Source organism: Harpia harpyja, chromosome 10 (genome assembly GCF_026419915.1).
Source record: "Harpia harpyja isolate bHarHar1 chromosome 10, bHarHar1 primary haplotype, whole genome shotgun sequence".
Taxonomy (NCBI): domain Eukaryota; kingdom Metazoa; phylum Chordata; class Aves; order Accipitriformes; family Accipitridae; genus Harpia; species Harpia harpyja.
Window position 1 is genome coordinate 13596318 of NC_068949.1, and position 16016 is coordinate 13612333.

The 16016-nt window shown below is 41.7% G+C and overlaps 1 protein-coding gene and 1 non-coding gene across 5 annotated transcripts in view; one reads left to right on the forward strand and one right to left on the reverse strand.

Moving 5' to 3' along the window:
- Positions 1 to 352: 352 nt before the first annotated feature.
- LOC128147585 (U2 spliceosomal RNA) lies at positions 353 to 515 on the reverse strand. Its single transcript, XR_008237053.1, has one exon. It is a non-coding gene; the product is annotated as a U2 spliceosomal RNA (small nuclear RNA).
- A 2411-nt stretch (positions 516 to 2926) lies between these two features.
- The window catches only part of CCSER2 (coiled-coil serine rich protein 2), a 75746-nt gene continuing 62656 nt past the window's right edge, over positions 2927 to 16016 (forward strand). For 3 of the 4 annotated variants that reach the window (XM_052798885.1, XM_052798887.1, XM_052798888.1), the window contains exons 1-2: positions 2939 to 3037; positions 3871 to 4055. The gene's annotated coding sequence lies outside the window, so the exon portion shown is untranslated. Of the gene's footprint in view, positions 3038 to 3870; positions 4056 to 16016 lie in introns of all 4 variants that reach the window. The other variant, XM_052798886.1, reaches the window with a different exon arrangement.

Here is a 16016-nt window from a genome sequence, read left to right on the forward strand (position 1 = left end):
ATTTCTCTCTTTAATCTCATCACTGCCAACCTGCACAACAGCAATGGGTAATAATCAGAGGTCCAAACCAGACCAGGGAGTTCCCTGGTAATGTCTTTTACCTGGGCCCCAGGGAGGCAGCAGACTTCCCTGTGGGATGAGTCAGGTCTGCATATCGGGCCCTCTGTCCCCGTCAGAAGGGAGTCGCCTACGACAATTACCCTCCTTTTTCTTTTTTTTTTTTTTTTGTGTGAATATCACTATCTGCTCATCCAGCTCTTAAACTCTTCTCTGGGTGGTTGGTGTTATCCATTGCTGTGTCTGGTTTTCGGAGGCAGCACAATGCCAGGTCAGTGAGTGAGGTGGATAAAACAAAGCTTCTAGTCCATCTCCCAGTGTAATAGAAAGTCCATTTAAATCAATTTAGTATAAAATCAATAGAATGTGAAGTCCTCAAGCGGAAGACATATCAAATATTAAACTGGTAAGAAAAGATACTGCACTTGATCATGGCTAGATCTTAGCCTGTAGTCTGTCAGTAGGACTGTTAGCACTATCTTTTGAGTTAAGTTGTCAGAAGCTGGAGTGGTGTATGTAATGCTTCCCTTTTTTGAAGTTATTTTTCCAAAACTATGGATTCTGCTTAAAGACTGGATCTTAATCTTGAGGCTATGTAAGCATCGTGGAAGTCAGTTAAATGCCTAAATAGATAGTGAAGGCTCTCAAATCTGTCCTAAAATATCTCTAAGTTGTTTTCTTCTTTTAAATATGTAGCTTTCTTTTAGAGTTGTGTTTCATAATCATTTTCAGATATTAGAAGTATGAGCTGAGCTGGAGTTAAAAAAGGTGGTTATACCACCACTTCCAGGTCAGTACACATAGTTTATGTGCCTCCTTTGTGTTGGTTACAAGCATTCCTAGTCCTCTGATCTGGCTGAAAAGTATGATGACAGGGAACGATTTTGTTCCTTGATCTCGTTCACTGTGCATTTGGGTACCTGCCTAAGAGATGCACCATGGAAGCACCACAATTGCTTTGTGAGCTGATGGTTAAAGTATTGGGGTTGAAGAAATACCTGTCAGTGCCTGCAGAAAGGCAGCGGGAAATTTAAGACTCTCCTAGCGAGTCTGTAGTATCATTCCACCCTCCCAGAGAGTCTGTAATATAATTTCTTTTACTTTTGGGAAGGAAATGGAAGTTAGTTGGAGGAGGTGGCAGTGGGAACAGTGAAGTCGTTTAGATGAACAAAGCAGGGAAAAATCAAATCTATGCTAATGCAGTCGATGTTTACATTAATGCTCAGAAGCTGAGAATGACTGAAAGAAAGAATGATTGTGTGGTTAAAACAACGACGCCTGACTCAGGAAATCTGTGTTCATTTCCTGGCTTTGCTATCTCTTTAGCTTTGCGCAAGAGATTTAATCTCTCTGCTTACCCCCCCTTTTTTTTTTTCTTCCTGTACCACAGGGGAGTAATTATGCCTCAGATTGTTCTAAGAATAAATGCATTAACATGGCTGGTACATTTAAGTTCAGGCAAAAAGACATACAAAAGCTTCAGTTCTTGTTCCTAACCTTTTAAAAAAGGCCTTTCTGCTATCTATGGGGCAAATGTACTGGAGTCTTCACGCCCTGTGTCTAGAAGGGTGAGGAGGCACTTGCAGTGCCTGCGCTGACATCTGTAAGCAGGTCTTACATCCTGGCAGCGCGCCCAACTTGTAGTCAAGAGGCTGCAGCAAATGATGCTTATCAATTACAGGGTGGTGTCTTTTTTTTCTACTTGAACCTAGCTGGAAGCTACTGCATGGCTTGCTTCCTGTGGGAGGCCTGGTGAAGCAGGCGGGCAAAAATTTAGACATATTGACACTCAAAACTTGTGAGAAAAACGAAACTTTGAAAATCTGAAGTTGAAGCACAGCAGTACAGGTGCTGAAACGCTAAGACAACACATACATGAAGGTCCCAAACCACAGGAGATGCGGAAACACAAGCCCCAAACAAGCACGCAGGCGGCTGGGAAAAGCAGTGGGGTATGAACGATCAGTGAAACCATCCTGAACCACTTCACACAAACACAGGCGGGTAACTTCCTGAACCTTGCAGAAGTTTCTGGTACTCTGTCAGTACCTTCTGATTCCTGGCACAGGCGGAAAAGGCGAGAAAATTAAACTCGGAAGTCCTTCCACAAGCACCAGCAGGGAGAAAGCCCGGTCTCCCGTGGATTTGCATCTCACTGGTGGCTGCAGGAGTCCTTCCAGGCTTTTTGCGTAGCGGGGACATTTGTGAGGCCTCTTTCCCCTGTAAGTACTCTCCACATCCCAGAGCCAGGACACTCGCAGGCCTGTTTCCGTCGGCACTTTTAACAACCGGGTTTCTGTTTGGTTCGGCCAACGGGCTCACTAATCGTTAAGGCAGACTGGAAGACGTGGCGAGCGGGCCTGCAGGCCTCACGGCCTCGCCAGCCCGGCGTGACACAGCGCCAAGGCAGCCCTGCAGCCAGCCAGGCCGGCGGGCACGGGTGAGGCGCCATGTCGTTAGCAGAGCGCGGCGCCGGCCTGCGCCGCGTCACGAGCGAGGAGCGGGCGAAGGGGCGGCGGGGGCTGCGGCCGGTTGGCGTGAGACAGCCCGGGGCCCGGCCGCAGGACGCTGCAGAGCTTGCCGAGGGGGTGAGAGACCGTGGCCGTCCCCGCTCCTTCCCTCCCTCCCGCCCGCCGCGCGGGCGCAGGCGCAGGCGCAGGCGTCGGCAGGAGGGTGCGCGCGCACGGCGCCTAACGGGCGATGGGGGGGCGGGGTCCGGCGGCCGGGGGCGCGCCGCCCGCGCTGACGTCAGGGTGAGCCGAGGGGCGCGGAGGGGCGTGGGGAGGCGGCCCGGCGCCCTTCACCGGGGCATGCGCGGTGGGGCTGCGCGCGCGGGCCCTCCCACCGCGGGCCGGGCCGGGCCGGGCCGGGCGGGGCGGGGCGGGGCGGGGCGGGGCGGCTGGCGGCCGGCACCTGAGGGCGCAGAGCGCCGCGGCCCTGCCCGAGGAGGGGACAGCGCCGGCCTGCGCCCGTTCCGGCGGTGAGTGTGGCCGGGGCGGGCGCGGGGAGGGCGCCGGGAGGGCGCTCCCCCCCCCTTTCTCTCACGCTGGGCCGCGCTGCTGGGGGTCTCCTTGCCGGAGGCGAGGCGGGGGTGGGGTGGGGTGGGGAGCGGCCCGTTGTACCCTCCCTGCGCCGCGCCGCCGCCTTCCCGCCGGGTTTGGGGTCGCCGCCTCGGGCGGGGGGATGCTGCGGTATGGCGGGCCGTGGGAGGCTGGGGGAGGGCGGCGGAGGGCGGGCCGGGCCGGGCCGGGCCGGGCAGCCTCCTGCGTGTCCCTGCCCGGGCGCAGCCTTCGCATTTGGGGCGGCCTGAATGTCAGATGAGGCTCCCGCGGTGCCGCTGGCTGCGAGCCGTGCCACAGGTGCGGCCGTCCCCGGCTGGCAGGGCGCTGGCAGCGCTGCCGGCTTGGCCGGCGGTGTCCGGGGCTTGCCCTCGGCTTGGTCCGCCGCGCCGCTCCCCGAGGCGAAGGGCAATCTGGCGCGGCAGGCCTGCCGCTGCCTTCCTCCGTCGGCTCCTGCTTTGCGGTGGTTTATGCGTTTTCTCGCTCTCTGCTGGTTGAGACGTACCGGCAGGTATATCGGGAAACAGCTGCTGAGGGCCCTGGTCGCAAAGATCCCTTTGTAGCCCCCAAAAGGGGAAGAAGCAAAAGCACCCAGTATGTGGTTGTTCAAAGACAACAGTTAAAAAAAAAAAAAAGGTGGAATATCTGCTTTGTCTATAATCTGTTCAGATTTCGCTTATAACAACAAGGGAATGTTATGCACGTTATGGCGATTTCGCATTAATGACACTAAGAGTTTGCTTTCATCATCCAGAGCCCGCTGTTAACATCGTGTTCTGTCAAATGTACTTTGACGCACAATGAAACGTAGGCAACTTAAGCCTTTAACTTTGAGTTGGAGGAAGTCGAGCTGTTTATCTTCAGTTAAAGAAAGCAAAACCGAATGGGAACTTTATGCTGTAGCAGAGCATTAGTGTCCAGGCCAGACAACAAATTAAGGTAAGGATTGTAGATCTGGGACTCCATCTGGTACGTTGTATAAAGATGTCTACCACTTTTCAGGGGAATTAGTTCAACTGGTAGGATTGGTGCTTCATCTTTGTAGCAGGCTTGTTCCTGGTGTTTGTGGGCTTTGAGCCTCAATTTGATGCAGAACAGAATTTTTCGTTACAAAGGTATTAAAATGGAAATGAAGTTGGATCTAAGGTCTCATTGTTATGTTCTTACAACTGAGAACCACTTTAAATATTCTCTGAATCCTTAAAAATATGTCTTCTGGAGTAGTCGAAAATACAAAACTCTTCATCATATTAGTGGGAGGCAGTAAATATTTACATTTTCTTGGTGATACTGGATGACATTTGGCAGATATTTTCTCATGCATGTAATGATCGCATAACTCTAAATTCTGTGGGCTCATTTTGAATTTAATGCCTCCAAGCTGAAGAGGTGCATGCCTAACAAATGGAACTTTAGTAATAACAGCTATCTAAATGTTAACCAAGGATCTACATGAATGTACAACTTGCAGTAGAAAAAATGTTTTTGAGGTCAAAGTTTAATCTTTGCTCACAGTTAGTGCTTTTCATTATAGAAATCTCAATGTACGAACTCCAAGAACGGCTGAGTATGGTCTTCTAATTGTAAAGCTATTTAAACAGTAGAAATGTTTCAGGTTTAGAAGATTTCTGTATTTGATATTTTTGACCACTAAAACACCTTGTGTTTTTGAACTGAAGTAATAATATATATGAATATAGAAAAAATGAATAGTAATGATCTCAATTAACATAATGATCACATTTAATGCATTGTCATGCTAATGAGTAATCCCGTTTAATAGAACTGTTTATGTAAAAGCTCACTGGAGTAAAACCTATTTCTTTTGGACCTGATCATCCTTTAAGAGGGATTGATTATTTGGAATAAACCAGTGACAAATAAGTGTTGGCACTGGCTCTCTAGATAAAAAGCCATCATGCCACCAGTCTTCAGGTGAACATTGCTTGCCTAAAATTGTTAGAAAGTGCAGATCTCTGAAAACAGAAGAGAGATGAAGGAATAAAAGGTAGCCAGTTGCAGCAGTGGTTGTGGTGGTCTCTTTTAGCCACTGTTTGGAAGTTTAAACAGCAGCACCATCATCTTAATTAGAAGCTTTCAGGCAGGGTCAAATTCCGTGCCAACAGCGATACTAAGAAGATCAAAATACTAATGGTGCTTTTGATAATTAGGTTTAAAATCCTGTATTGTGTTTCAATTGGAGCAATAAAAAAGCTTATGTAAATCTCTGGATGCCCGAACACATATGTTACAATAAAATCCCAACAGCGTTAAAATAATTATTCCAAAGTTGATGTTTAGCTAGTCAGTGTAGGTGTCTGCATTTCTTCGTACCTCTGGGACACACACTCCAGCTTGCTCTTAAACTTCGATCAGATAGGTGCATTTTGGGAGACATTCTGAGAATATTGTTTCTTCCTTGATCAAAAGTATCTTGATTTGCAGAGATCTGGACTTTGCTCACTAGCTATTCTCTGTTCTAAAGGGAGGATTCAGCTGGAGCAGTTCTGATAATATCCTATAGTAAGTGAAGCAAGAAAGTCCTAGGGTGGGGGATGCTTATCCCTGGTCACATGGGGAACTGGTGTCACAAGTTCTCAGTAAAATGACTTTTTCACTACAGATTATTGGGATTTTTGTGAGCACTTAGTCCGTGATGAGTTGAGGTAGTCTTCTGCAGAGTGCATTTTAATGGCTTTGATTGAAGCAGAAGTACGGTTAATGTTGGCAAGGTTCTTACTGCAAGGAGGCTTGGCTTCTTAGCCAGAGGAAAATGGCTGATAAGGTTTTTACTTTTATGTGGTGGTTGAACAAGTTATAGATCTGGAATAACCCTTAAATTGCAAACAATTTCTGAATTTGTTCCCTGAAGCAAAAGAACTCCTATGCTTTTAGCCTAATTAGCCCAGATGGCTTGTGACACACACAGCGCAAGTTAAGCGAAGCGTCAAGGGAGGACTGAATATCCTGGGTTCTCTTGACTCAAAAATACCATGTGTACTTTGACCTGGAGATTCAAGAATGTCTTCTAGATAGATACAGAGATGCTCACTACTCTTCTAGATAGACACAGAGATTCTCGCTACCATATGAATTTGTATGATACTTCAACTCATGTTCTTTTCATGAATCATATTAAAGATAGGTTTTACCTAAATGCATTTTTTTCTGGTCTTGTATGAGGAAATTATTACATAGATGTGTTGATCAGTATTTTTGATTATTTGGGGGAAGCTATGACTTTTAACTAACCTTCATCTCAGTAAGGAAAACTTGCATAGGTGGAAACTTGGCAACGCCAAAGCTACTGCTGATAGCAGGAGACTTGAGGAAAGGAGCAGAATCTTTCATCCTGTATAGCCTTGTCCATCAGTAAACAGAGTTTAAAAAAAAAAAACACCAAACCTAATCCCTGTCTGTGTAAATCTTTTCAGACACGAAAGCTCTCTGAAATGATAGTTTATAACACTTTACCATGACTAAATTTGAGATCTTGATTAAACAAAACAAATTATATGTATCAGCTTCCTTTAAATTCAAGTAAAATATAAGCATAGATGACTATCTCTGTGTAACTCTGTAAGCTAATGTGGGAGAAACTGATCCTGTGGACAGACTGTCACTAGTAAGTGAAGTTACACATGTCAGTTTCTTTGAGAATTTTTTTTTTTTTTTTACAATTGGAAATGTATGAGGATATAACAAGTACCTGTGTTTTCTATGTTGTAGAAAACTGACCTTGATAGGTACATTTGGATATAACTGTGTTTGTTTATCAGAAAATCAGTAAGAAAATACAAAACACACTTTAAAATACTTGCAGAGGGCTGCCAGTCTGTGGTTAAAAACATGTTTATATTTGTTATGCTGTGGCAAACTTGTGAAGTTGCTTGGTACTGGAATATTTTTAGAGAGTTTGGGAACTGATTAATAGCAATCAGTTATTGTAGACAGAATTGTGGACAGAAGCTGTAGGTGTCCAGCACTAATGAAATGAAATTCAATAGCAAGAAAGTGATACTTTGAAGATGTGGTTCAAAAATAAGCAAGTTTTGACTGAAAGCTATAATATGCCAGTATATGACTGCAGTATTTTTGGTTAAGGGTGGATGTTGAAGAGAAGTCAAACTTCACTTCAAAGAATACAAGTGATCCAGTATCTTCTTGAAAGCACATAGATGTGAAACAAAGTGATTGATATAACTGTTATGTTTGGTAGCAAGGAGAGCAGAAATCAGTGGCCAGTTCTTGCAATGTAGGGAGTTTACAAGTAGTTCTCCTCAGGAATCTGTGCAAGGCAATGAAATAACCTTTGAAAGCATTATTAGTAGGGCTCTGGAACTCCTTGCTTAAGGCAGTCATGGATGGAAAAAGTTTAGGGACTCAAGGACAGGTTGGACAGGATTGTGGAGGGTTCCTAAACAAACTACATCAAATTCAAGAAATCTTATGAATTGGAAGTAGTTGAAAGTTGAGAAAGTCACATTATATGCTTGCCCTGTTCATTCTCTGCCAGTGCATTTTTTTTAAGGCTACTGCAGGAGGCAGTGTGGCTTTTTATTCGTCGCCTTTAAAATAAGATTGACTGCTGGAACTCTACAGCTGAGCTGGAGAATTGAATCTGGACATTGAATTGCCATGTTCCAAACCCAGACAAATATTATGATTTATATAATATTTCAAGCTTATCCAGGGTTCACTTGCTCTCTTTCATGACAGAAGTTTTAAACGTTTTTTTGTCAGTCCTTTTTCTAGGTTTTTTGGGTTTGTTTTTTTAATTCAGCAGTGGCTGACTTAACAATATGATTTTTTAAAAATTCTGTAGCAATGGTTTGACATGTTGTTGTCTCAAGGTCTTGATCTTCTGAAAAAAACCTAAACTATGTTGAAATAGCATTGGCAATATGTAGAAAAGAAATTCCTAGAACTATTTTGTTCTATCATCCTTCTGCTTCATCTTGTCTAGTCTTGCTCAATTATCACCTGTGAACCTCTTCAGGCTTACTGAAGATACCTCAGTACCAGTGAGTCTATGAATTACATGCAGCCTCCTTCAATTATCTCTGCATGTCATTCAGCTTAACCTATAGCTAGAATTCTTAGGCAGCACTAGAAAGAATGAGCATGTGCGTCTGGAGGGGAAAAAAAAAGATCTTATGTATTGGTGGTAAGCACATCCTCACTGCAGATTTAAACTAATGGGAATTCTTAATCTTAAGATACCTACATAGATAAATGGTTCAGCAGTGGTTCAGATGGGTTTCTGTCATTAGTCATTATATAATCAGTACAAAAATATATTGAACAATATCTGTTTGTACCACTGTAAGAGGGTTTTAGCTCAAGACAGCTCAGTGTTCTTACATGGAGAAGATGCATCAGTTGAATAAACAAACTGGAGGAGTAGGATGGACAAGGTGGCAGTCTAAAAAGGGATATCTCCATTTATAATCAGTTGTATTCAAAGTTTCACTTGGCTTCCGGCCTGCCTGTTCTTATCAGCAAGAAAATCCTGCTCCAGGTAGCATGCATTACTAAATAAGTAGCAGAAAACGGTAACTGGAAGCTGACTCTCTAGTTCATTACTGAATTAATGGTAAAGTAAGTCTTTCCTAGTAGAGTTAGAGATGGGAGTGGTGTGTTTGAATCATTTGGTGACAGTGGATAGCTCTGAGGGAGAAGGGAGGCTCCTCTATTTTTAAGTGAAATATTTGCCAGACAACAGCAGGTAATTCCTACTTGCTCGCAGAATGACATTGCTTTTATGTCTGAACTCGGAGACAGATTAATCTGTCTTATAAGAGTAAATTCAGAAAGATTGAAATTACCAACATGAAATGCTGTTGCTGAAGCAATAATACCATCAGCAAAAGCAGTGGCCTGTTTCTGCTATCAGTTGCTTTGATGCTGACATAATCACAAAATTTTTGAAAGGAGACTGAGATCCACCATTTCACTTCTAGAAAGCTTGGATTCTAGACTGCAGTTGATGTTTGGGATTATTCAGTCAATATTAACTACAGCATAAAATTTAATTTGCATTTATGATCTAGACAGTGATGTCAGCTTTAAAACTTTTCTGAAAGGCAGCTATCTTCATCAAATGGTAAAGATCAGAGTCTTTCGAATATGTATGTACACATGCACATACATACACACAATTACGGGCTATCTTCCAGGATAGAAATCTTGCCAAATACAAGCAAGCGTTAAGACAGCATGGGAGGGTAACCTAGATATAGATGCGCTTTATAGTCACAGTACTTCTGTGTGGGGTGTGTGTGTGAATAATGCTCGAGTAATATGATAGTTTAGTTCTTTTCTTCTCTGTAGCGTACAACTTTGTCTTTAGGTTGCAGAGCATTAGATCTGTAAGGCAGACAGACAGTGTCTTTTCTTAGTTTGGTTTTCCCCTTTCTGTTTATTATCCTTGCAAATTTGGTAATAATTTAAACTGACTAATGTCATCAAAGAATTGAAGCAAATAAAGGCTCTTTATCTCTTCACCAACAAAGATTTTGAGAACAGTACATCTTCTGCAGTTTAAGAGCTGTTAAGCTACCCTGCTGAAGAAGCTTGGTCTACATGACTTGCTTGCTAAGGTTGAATCTGTTGAAACAGTTCTGTTCACAGAAGGCTGTTTGCTGTGTAACATAACAAATGAAGTAATCCACATAATTTAATTCCTTCTAGCAGGAGTGTTTCTGCATCAGAACTAGGTGTATCACTCATGATTATGTCAGTTGTTTCTGCTTCTGATTTATTACAATGTATCCCATCCGCCTCTCACAATGCTTTCAAAGCTGTTCTTGGGGTCAGCATGCTTAATGTGTTTTTATCAGCTGCGCCTTATGTTCTTTGGATTTCCAGTGAAAGTCTTACTATGTTCTGTATCTTGTGTTCTGAAGGAAGTGTATGGTGTTTGTATCTGCAGGTACAGAGTTGACATCGCTAGTTCAGATCTAACAAGCTATGGCTCTGCTACATTTGGATGGGTGATTGGAAGAGTGCGCAAAAGCCAACTTAAGGAAAACCCAATGTCCACCAGTGTCTGAGCCACCTTTACTTCTTACTGAAGGCATTTTCCAGAATTTTGACCAAGTCAGAGTAGATCTATGTTTTGCCTCTGCTGTGGCAAGAAGAGTAGATCTTTTGAAGAAGGGAACTGATGGTTTCCTCTGAGAAGATGCGTCAGATGATTGGCGGCTTCAGAGAGGAGTTGTGCCTCTGCAATGCTTTATTCCCATTGCTAGCTGACTTCTGTCCCTGAGAACAGTTAGGCTGTCAGCACTAATGCAGAAAAGAGTAAGTGTCATTGCATTTCATGTCTCATTTGTGAATGAGCTATAATAACCTGTATTAACATTTAAGAGGAATGTGAAAGTGCACTGTTTCAAGTCTATTTCTTCCTTTTTGCAGGCCCTGATATTCTCTTTTATTAGGAGTAATATATCCCTACCCCCAAGTATCTTCTTCCATCTTCTTTTCTTTGTCCTGAAGCTGCTCCCTTGCTGCAGCTGGATAAGCACCTGGACCTTGACTGCCTTCTGCCTTATCAGTCATGTAAGAAAGCCAAAAATCAGGGCAAATTTACCTATTTCAGAAACCTTAGCAAAGATCTTACTTGTAGTTAATATTTGCATGACATTTTTTTTTCAATATAATCTTAAGGGTTTTATGATAACTCAAATCCTGTTTTGTTTCAACCTTTTGGTAAGGTTTGATGTAAAAATTTGGGGTTTAAAATGTGTAGTCTCTATTTTACTAATATGTAGAGCACAAGTGGGCAAACTATGACAAAGCTTACATTTCTGGGCAGATAGCACTTAGCCCTTTTTTTCTTCCTTGAGGTGCCTGATGCTCAGTGTAAATAGCATTAATGGGAGAGTGAATTGAGAGTGTGGCCCTAAGCGATGTGAATGGAGTTTTTGATTCTGGAAGTATTCTAGTAGCTTTCTTCTACAAAATAGAGCTGCATTTCCCTATTTCTTTTTCTCCAGTAAGTGCGTGTGTCCTGTAGCCTTACAAAGCATTAAGAAACCATATTCTGATGAATAACAACAATGCTTTTAAAGATTGCAAGGAACATCACATCTTGTTGTTGTATTGACTAAAGATACTGTTCAATATTAGAAATACAGAAGCCCTAATCTCTTCATGATGTCTTTCTTGTTCTCTCCTCCCTTTATCATGCTTTGCTTATATTCCTTGACCTAGTGCTTTCTGACCAGCAGTAAATGAAATTCAGTGCAACAGCAGCTTGGATAACTGGTTTGCTTAATGTTTGATAGATCAGACTTTACAAATGGGTAGAACATCAGCATACCAAAGTGTGAGGGAGGAAGAATAGAGAAGGACTTACCTCTAAGCTTTCTGAGATCTGGGAACAGAATCTCACGACTTTGAACACAGAAGAACAAAATTATTTCAGAGAAACAGAAAAATAAGCATTAAGTGTCTTGGAATTTCTTACCATACTTTATGGCTATGGTACCTTCAAAAGGCAGACTGTCAAGGATGCTACTATTAATCACTGTGCAGTTTGGACATAGGAAAGGGAGAGACACTTAAATTCATGGATGCCTTCATAAAGCATGGGAATTGATTCAAGAACAGAGGTGTTTTGGAGATACTGAAGACAGGAGAAGGAAGGAAGGCAGGCAGGCTAGGAGGATTTTACTGCAGAGCTGATAAATCTTACTGGATCTTGGAGTTGAGAGAAGGTGGCTTTTTTCACTGAACTGTAGCCAGTCTGTGCAGGGTAAATAACACAAGAGAATATGAGACAGTTGTGAAGACTCAGAAGTTCAATCTTGGAGCCGTCAGAATTTCTAGTTGTATTCTGATTCAATTTCATTTATACAACATGTGGAATTTCCTCAGGATTCATCATCTTCAGTTCCTCAGGGCTTGTCCTGCTCAGAGCAGGTGTTTGCTAGCTAGATCTCCTGCCAGTTTCTTTGATTCTGTTAAGCTCTCATGGTCCTCTTAAAGCTGAAAATTGACTTGCAGTCATGCTACCCATCTTGCAGTGTTCCGAAGTATTTGCTAAAGAAGACTTTTTCTGCATCTGTTGCAGGGCCCTCCCTGATTTTTCCCTTATGTCATTCAGTATGTCCATATGCTGGTGGAAATAAGATATTTTCACATAACTGTCCTAATGCATTTTTTTTAATTACATTTTTAAGAAAAATAGTTCTTAATGCTTAAGTGTCACCACAGATCAGTGGTGAAAAGATCTGTATTCTATGTGTCCTGAATAGAAAAATAAACAAAGAAATAGAAGTTGTGGTGTTAAAACGCAGAGGTATACGGAGGTGGTTTTTGTAAGCCATGCACAGTTGAAATACTACATGTGCACTTGAATTCACAAAGGCCATCTAGATTCAGCAGATTATAATTAGAAGTAAACTATAATCTTGTTTCAGGTTGGCAAATTTGTATCTTTTTTCTGTGTGGAGGGCATCTTGGTTATCATGAAAGCTGGTGGGAAGTTAGGAGCAGCTATCTTGAAGCATGTCCATAGCACCTTGAAGAGCTGGTCTTGTGTCTCAGATTTCAGCAGGGCTCTCCCGTTAGAAGTGTGGTGCAGAAAACAGGATGTAATTGTAATTTAAGGTAGTAGATTGTGCCTGCCTCAAGCCATCCACTCGTGGCCTGCCATTTGCTCTTCAGTTCCCAAGGGTAGGCTTCACTCATTTTCTGCACTGGTTGGACAGTAGTTAACAGTTGTTTTCTCTACCCTAATGTAATGCTGTGGCCAAGTAAGCTTTTCACTAAAGGAGATAATTTAGTTTACCATTGGAGGAATGTTCTTACTTTCCTGTCCATGCTTTTTATATACTAGAAATATGCTTTTGTTTTCTAGGAAAAAGAATGAAGGTCCCTGGAAATTCTAGCACCGTAGAGTTGGCAAGATAAATATGCATGAATATTGGTAAACTGCTGCTTCAGATCACCTGTCACTGAGCCAAACAAGTAGAATTAGATAGTATCTTAATTCTTAGGCCTTCTGCGGAAGGCAAATAATAGGAGTATAAGGTCTGGCTTGGCAAATGTGGTCATTAAACTTCATTGGCTTCAGTAATATCCAGCACATGATGGCAGAAATATGAATAATTTATTTATTCACAGGCTTCATAGCAGTTGTTCTGTCAGTCTGCCCACACCAAATACCAAAAAAAATGACTGATTAATAATTGGTGTTTGCTGATATATGGACACTGACAGACATAATGTTTCTGGATAGGTAAGGAAGCTTGTGTACCACTGTAGCTGCGAGCTTCTTGCAGACCTACAGGAAAGTATCATTTTTCTTACCCAGAAGCAGCAAGGAGGTGTTGACTATCTTGATTTTCCAGCACAATCCTGTTACACAAACTTCTGTTTGTCTGCCTCAAAAAAAATTCTTCACACTGGGAGGAAGTTGCTCTAAGAAAAGCAACTTAAGTTAGCTACACAGTATTTCTGTTTAGGTGGTCTTAAAATGGCTAAGAATAATGAAACATACATCTGAAACTGTTGGCATAGCGATAGTTCTGCAGAATTGCTCTTGTCTGTCACCAGTCTGTCAGGTACGTTTCATCTGTGGGCTGTTTATTCCACACTGCTATGACAATAGGAGGGGAATTTGGTCCCACTCATAGTAATCTCTTTGGAACTTGAAAATGCTGTTAGCTCTCTAGCATGGATCATAGCAATTGTGATATTTTAAGGTGCCCAAATATTGAAATGTATGAACCTTAAGCTGTCTTCTGCTGTAATAATCATTCCACAACACGTAGGGCGGAGTCTCAGATGCAAAACTAAACTTTGCTGAGAAGTTAATATATAGGATACGGCCTTCCTGGTGTTGCTGAGACAGACTGTGAATGAAGTAAAAGTGAATGTTGCGTTTGCTAGTTGAAACTAACATTGGAGGATCTTGTCGAGGTGTAAATAATCCTATACAGAAAGCACAAAGGAGAGCAAGAATGAATATCCTTTTGCTTATCACCAGGATCTTGAATATCCTTGAAGGTAAGGGTATAGCAGCTTTTCAGTTAATTCAGATTGTACTTCAGAGAGGGTCTGTAAGTTTTAATTCCTTTTCCCTGGATCATTATGTAAGACTAGGCTCTTTATAATTAGCTTAATTCCCGATTAGGCTTGTGTGCACTAGATAATCTATTTCCCAAGGCAAAGCATATAAGACTTGTTTGCTCAAATGTCTTTTTTAAAAAAATCCATAAATTGCTGATGTCTAAGAATACTTTGAATTTCTTTATAATACAGCAGAATATGATTTAAATTGTATTGAACCTGAGTTTTGTGGGATGCAGAAATCATACTGTAACTTGCAGGTACTGTGCTTCTTGCTAAGGGAATTTCATTGTTAGGGTAGTGTAATTTCTAGTAGTAAATGTATGTCAAGATTGAGGATGTTTAAGAGAACTTAAGAAAATGTCCCATTTTCTGGGAAAAGTAACATGATACAAGTTATGATACTGTTAAGTTTTGGGGTTTTTTTGATGGCATTGTATTTCAGCGAAACAAATGCAACCTAGAATTGAAAAGGTGACAAAGTAGTTACAGTTATGTAGCTAATCAAACACAGACAAGTATTGCTTGTCTTTAAATTAAATTATCTGAAGTGTTTTAAGCAATCAGTACAGTTTTCTTGAAGATAATGTTTTGTCTTTTCCTAATTAAGGATAAACGAGCAGGCACCCTTCCTAGAGAACTGAAAGGTGGTCTTTTCAAGTTTAATTTGCAGCACTTGGTGGAGGATTAAAGCAATCTAACTAAATGGCCTCATTTAAATTTTGCAGCCACCTGAGAGATGGTAGACAGATGTGAAAAGGGAATTATCCATAAAGCATGAAAGTTAAATTAGCAGCTTTCTAATTTAACTTTTTTAATTCGGAAGATTTCTTTGAGACTTGAGCCTTTTTATTAGAGTTGGGGTATCTTTTGATGGATCTGCAGTACGATGCTTGCTGTGAATTAATATATCGTAATGTTAAAGGCCATTTTTTATGCATGGAGTTATTAAAAAAAAAAAGTGTACTTTATTGCCTTTACCATATATATTTGGCATAAAATAAATATCTTTGATGTTGGCATTTGATACTAAAGCATAATGTTTTTTTCATTTGCAAGGTATACAGGTACGCTGTCAGCAAGTTTCTTTTTTGTGGGTAGAGATACACGAATGAGATGCTGTGAATGCTTTTCTTAGTAAATGATGTCGGTCATAGTGTTTTTGAGATGTCTAACATTAGACACCCAAATCTACATACAGGCACGTATTATACACAATGAGTTAAATGTTTTGCTGTCGCCAGGGTGAAATACTTGTGTGCTTCTTTGTACACCTAGGTGAGGGTTATGTCTCTGGTGTGCAAGAATTAACAGTATTTGAAAACTCTGGATTTGTGTGGTTCTGAATGGAAATGCACTCTACCAGTTGTAGGATGTGGATTCTGGTATTTTCAGTACACTGGAAGCCCCTAAAAAGCCACGTCTCTGAGTATGTTTCTTTTTGTATCGTTTTAATGTAGATCCACTTCCAGAAGTACAGCTCTGGGGCATCCTATTCATTTACAAAATCCTAAGGGCACTTCTGTTTGCATGAATTTAATGCTACTTTGATTTTATCTTAAGTGTTTCTTAGTGAGGTTTTGTAGCTTGGGGAGTGACTCCCTTTAAGGTAATGCTTGCTGTGGTTACACAAGATATTTTCTGTACCTTGAATAAGTATGTTACTTGCTGTGTGTTGATTCTCACCATGATTGCTGTGGGTTAAAGAAGTTCATGGGTTTTTTAGTCCTGCCAGCTGTGTGTAGGTCTGTGAAAAGAGAAACGTGGATCATAGTTTCAGGGAATAACATGAATGACTGAAATTCTGTGTCTTTACAC